The sequence below is a fragment of the Musca autumnalis genome, unplaced genomic scaffold (assembly GCF_047663935.1).
Source record: "Musca autumnalis isolate F117 unplaced genomic scaffold, ASM4766393v1 scaffold_2, whole genome shotgun sequence".
Taxonomy (NCBI): Eukaryota; Metazoa; Arthropoda; class Insecta; order Diptera; family Muscidae; genus Musca; species Musca autumnalis.
In genome coordinates, this window is record NW_027411755.1 from 106,962,925 (window position 1) to 106,968,924 (window position 6,000).

Genomic DNA, 6,000 nt, shown 5'->3' on the forward strand with positions numbered 1-6,000 from the left:
AAAATGTACAACGGATTCCAGTTCTCCAAGATTACACAGGAAACACCTCTCACCCTCAGGTGCCCCATGTTTATTGGAGTTCAACCAGAGTAGGTCACCTCTTGCTCTCATTATTAGCGTAACTTGTTCTTGGCTATAATTGTCATTGCAATATAATGGTCCATATCTAATATCTAGGTTTTTATAAAATCGCTGTTGTGATTTTTGTATATGCTCATTAAATACACTGGTTTTAATCGAGGTTATTAAATACTGTGCAGCCTCATTCCATCTTTTCTTGTCTAACGTAACATTGAAAATATCAATGTTACTTTCAGTTAGATGGGTAATAAAATTCTTAATACATCCAAGATTTTTGTTGGCCAGTTTCATTTCAAGTATATGCGGCAATCTGTGATTATCAAGGTCAAATAAGATTTTGCTTAAGTACGACAAATGTAGTGAATAAGTATATATAACCTGGTTCATATCCGGTCTCCAAAGCTAGAATGTAATTGGGTGTAGACTCAGGGAGTTTTAATATTCTTTTAATAAAGTACCGATAGAGTTTTTCTACCTCAGTAAAGTATCCATTTCCCCATACTTGAGCACCATAGCTACGGATGGATCGGCAAACCGATAAAAACATTTTCCATTTGGATTTTAGCTGCACTGATGGTTTTGAAATGATATTTTTCCATGTTGCATTTATGGCCATTTTTGTTGCTTCTTCCTTTTTTTGTAAATGCTTTGTGAAAGATAATTTTGGGTTAACAACATACCTAGAGACTTGTACTCATTTACTATTCTTATATTTTCTCCATGGAACGTCCATTGTTCGTCTACAGAAAGGACTCCTCCTCTCCTGAATACCATTATCTCCGATTTTGTCCGATTAACTTCCATTCCCCATTTAGTACGGTATGACTCTAAATTATTTATCATTCTCTGTAGAGTTTTAGGGTTATCTGCCAAGAGCACTATATCGTCTGCGTACATTAGCAGGAGCACATTTGTTTCATCAACATACAGTCCTTCTTCCAGATAGCAATGCATATCGTTTAAGTAAAGAGCGAATAAAATTGGGGAAATCAGACATCCTTGCTTCACTCCTGCACGAGTTTCAAAATATTCGGATAGAAGGGTACCAGAAAAAACTGCTGATTTGGTGTTTTTATATATTTCGTTGATAAATGTAACTATTTTTGTCGATAGTCCAAGCTCATATAATTTGTAGATCAGGAGATATCTAGTGTAGTGTGTCACCATCACATTATGTTGCCATGCATTTTGATGTTCAATATTTTGTTTTGTTGAGTTGGCCATTGCCACAGCAAGTTCATTGCTTTCATGTTTTGTTTCTTTATTTCAAAGCGTCACATAGAGTTCGTTGCTTCATGCTCACTCATATGTAGGGCGACGGTTTAGAGTTTCCAATTGGAAACTCAAATACTATTGTAATGAATTAGAATTCGGCCAATGGGAATAAAGAATATTCCAATAGTAAATTTGATTGAATAAGTATGCAAGAATCAAAATGCATGACAACGTATGTTACATACACACATACGAATGTACATAGTTGTAAGATAGACTTTACAGAACTCTTTTCCTATTGGTCAAGAGTAAATCAATTGAGTGATTTCTAGAATAAGACTTTATTGTTAGACTTAAGAATTTTGATATAAATATTGGAAAGAAAAATAAAGAGGTCAGACTTGATCTAGACTCAGACTTTGCTCCATCAGCAAATTCAAAGAAATCCACGGAGTTTCTTCTTTAATATTACATGGCGATCCTGCCAAATCTTGCTCTGTAATCGGCAAATGTTCCTGCGTTTTAATCCGCTGAAGAAGGACATCCTGCGTCAAATCGCAGACGGTTTCCTTTGAGAAGATACTGCCATACTGTCCAGGCAGTCCGATCCACGCCGGAATCGTGGATCAAGGAAGAAAAAGCCCACAAGCACTGACCAGATGACAGGCCCACAACCACTCTCGATAGAAGAGTATAGGAGAAGGAATCAAAGGAGGACTCAAGAAGAGGATCAACTCACGAGGATTCCTGTAGTGAAGCCGCCTCGTCAAAGAGGAGGCTATACGTGGAAACTAAAAAAAAGAGCGATCACTTTTACTAAGAGAAGTCAATTCGGATCTACCACCTCCTTGGGATCGCGCCTCTAAGTTATGGTCGAGAATAGACGAGATAGAATTCCTTATAAGGAATTATTTCGACAATAGAGTAAAAAAAACGCTGCATCAATCTGCAGACGTTAGGACCAGTAAGCGCGTTGCACTCGTGGTCAAGAGAATTTTTTTTAAATATTAGCAGGCGCACATTTGTTTCCTCAACATACAGTCCTTCTTCCAGATAGCTATGCATATCGTTTAAGTAAAGAGCGAATAAAATTGGGGAAAGCGGACATCCTTGCTTCACTCCTGCACGAGTTTCAAAATATTCGGATAGAAGGGTACCAGAAAAAACTGCTGATTTGGTGTTTTTATATATTTCGTTGATAAATGTAACTATTTTTGTCGATAGTCCAAGCTCATGTAATTTGTAGATCAGGAGATCTCTAGTGCAGTGTGTCACCATCACATTATGTTGCCATGCATTTTGATGTTCAATATTTTGTTTTGTTGAGTTGGTCATTGCCACAGCAAGTTCATTGCTTTCATGTTTTGTTTCAAAGCGTCACATAGAGTTCGTTGCTTCATGCTCACTCATATGTAGGGCGACGGTTTAGAGTTTCCAATTGGAAACTCAAATACTATTGTAATGAATCAGAATTCGGCCAATGGGAATAAAGAATATTCCAATAGTAAATTTGATTGAGTGAAATTCTAAAATATGAATAAGTATGCAAGAATCAAAATGCATGACAACATATGTTACATACACACATACGAATGTACATAGTTGTAAGATAGACTTTACAGAACTCTTTTCCTATTGGTCAAGAGTAAATCAATTAAGTGATTTCTAGAATAAGACTTTATTGTTAGACTTAAGAGTTTTGATATAAATATTGGAAAGAAAAATAAAGAGGTCAGACTTGATCTATGCTCAGACTTTGCTGCATCAGCAAAGTCAAAGAAATTCACGGAGTTTCTTCTTTAATATTACATGGCGATCCTGCCACATCTTGCTCTGTAATCGGAAAGTGTTCCTGCGTTTTAATCCGCAGAAGAAGGACATCCTGCGTCAAATCGCAGACGGTTTCCTTTGAGACGATACTGCCATACTGTCCAGGCAGTCCGATCCAAGCCGGGATCGTGGATCAAGCCCACAAGCACTGACCAGATGACAGGCCCACAACCACTCTCGATAGAAGAGTATAGGAGAAGGAATCAAAGGAGGACTCAAGAAGAGGATCAACTCACGAGGATTCCTGTAGTGAAGCCGCCTCGTCGCAGAGGAGGCTATACGTGGAAACAAAAAAAAAGCGATCACTTTTACTAAGAGAAGTCAATTCGGATCCACCACCTCCTTGGTATCGTGCCTCTAAGTTATGGTCAAGAATAGACGAGATAGAATTCCTTATAAGGAATTATCTCGACAATAGAGTAAAATAAAACGCTGCATCAATCTGCAGATGTTAGGACCAGTAAGCGCGCTGCGCTCGTGTTCAAGAGAATTTTTTTTAAAAAAATATGGTAATAATAAAAATTATGAATATTAAAAAGTAAGAAAAACAAAAGAATCTGAAGTTTTGTGAGCTATGGGAAGTACGCAAACAAAAATAAGTGAGGTGATACAGGCAACGGCCAATACCCCAACAGCCGTTAGTGTAAGCATCGAGGTGCTAGTATTAGTTTGTATAGTTATGGTAGTTATTATTAAGTACCTAAAGAAACAGACACGCAAGCAACAACCCAGGTTGAGTGCGTTGCAGTAGAAGCTGAGACTATTAATTGTAATTACCATGATTAATTGATGAATAATAATATTGTAGTTAAAGAATTGTAATAGAATTAAGTCCATAGTAATGTGTGATTTGGTACCATGGATAAGGTTTTACAGTCGATAGGGATTTTGTTGTCAAATGCTAAGAAATCGTTAGGCAAACCATATACAAGGGAAACTATTGAGAAGAAGAAATTAGAAATTGCAAACCTACAGACAGATTTCAACGAATTAATAAAAAGGGAAAAATACGAAGATCCAGTTAAATATAGGACAAGATTTAGTGAGTTAAAAGCGGAAGTTTTAAGTTTGTTGTTAGAACACTCAGAGTTAGCTCAGCAGGTTAGAGAAAAAGATACGGTAAAACAAGAAAACAAGATGGAGACTAATGATCTGAAGACTATTGTTGCTTTAGTACCGGTTTTTACAGGTAAAAAAGAGGATTTGGAAAGTTTCACTGCTAATCTAGAGTTAGTATACGAAACAATTCCTGAGGAAAAGAAGGAATTATTTTTTAAGTATGTTTTTTGCTCAAGATTAGATAGTCGGGTCCAGAATAGGATTAAACAGAAAGGAATACCTAAGAATATCACTGAGTTATTATCAGATTTCTGATTTGGGTGAGCAATGACAGCATTCAATACATTCTTGAATGGGCTTCAGGATCAGCAAATTGTTTCAACCATTGAGGCTAGTCGTGTATCGACATTTGCCGATGCGTTACGAATTGCAGAAAGATACGTATCTCGTACAAAACAGAAAGACGTAATGTACCATAATGCACAATCTGATAGGGATAATAAACATGGTAAAAAGAAATATTATAATAACAAACGATATAACAACAATAACGGTAACAATAACAATAATAATGGCTACAACCGAAATAAAGGTAATAAAAACAACAAAAATAATAACAGGAATGGACGTAATAACAGCAATAACAATAACAATAATTATAATAGGAATAATAATGGAAATAGGAAAAACAATAACAACTGGAAGAATAATAACCATAATGGTAACAATAACAGAAACAACAATAACTACAATAGTAGGGATTATAATGTTAACCAGGTACAAGATCAGGGAAACTTTCAAGTTCCGGAGACCCAAAGACCTTCGTCTTCGGAGAGCACACAGTAAAAAACAGAAACATTTTCAGTATATCATCTAACCTCAAAAATTATGTGAGATTGAATATAATAGATGTAGATTATCCACTTACGTTTTTGATTGATACAGTTGCAGATATTTCTTTATGTAAGGAAAAGTTTTTGTACCGGTATGAGGAAAATCCAGATGAATACTGCAATCATACAGGCATTTCGAGGGAAATAATAAAATCTTTTGGGTCAACTAATGTTAAAATAGATATAAATGGTATGGTAATTGAACATAGTGTTCAGCTAGTATCAAATGATATTCCACTTAGTACAGATGGGATTTTTATACACTCAGCCTTTAGGCTAAAGAGGGTATTTACACTTTGATACGACCAAAAATGTGCCTCATGGAAATAATGGTTTTAGACCCCAAGTATGTTTCAGACAATTTTGAGTAGATCTAGCAATGTCCGTCCGTCTGTCTGTCTCACTGTCGGTCTGTCTGGCTGGTGCGCACGATAACTCTCGAACGGACGAATCGGTTCGTTTCAAATTTTGGGTATCGAAATATTTTGTCCAGATTCGATTTAAGTTCGAAAATGGGCCATATAGGTCCACTCCTTCAACTACCTCCCCCACAAATTTTCAAAAATTGTCGCAAAACTTGTGCGCACGATAACTCTTGTAGGGAATAACCGATTTGGTCCATACTTTGCACATCGTGTAATTTCTAACAAGCTTAGATTAGGATCCAATATGGACGCAATCGGTCCACTCCTTCGGGTACCTCCCACACAAAATTTCGGAAAAGTTCAGTTTAGCACCTGGTCTCGAATCGCTTTGATTTTTGTTTACGCAAGTTGCATTCGCTGTCCTCTATACGACGCTGTAAGTTTCATTAGGGGCAAGTCCATACTTCCTGAGAAAATAGCCTGAAAGTTGCAAAAAACCCTATGACACCGTGTTTAGTGGTTGGAGCGCAAGATAGATCTCTCTCCAAAATTTGGCT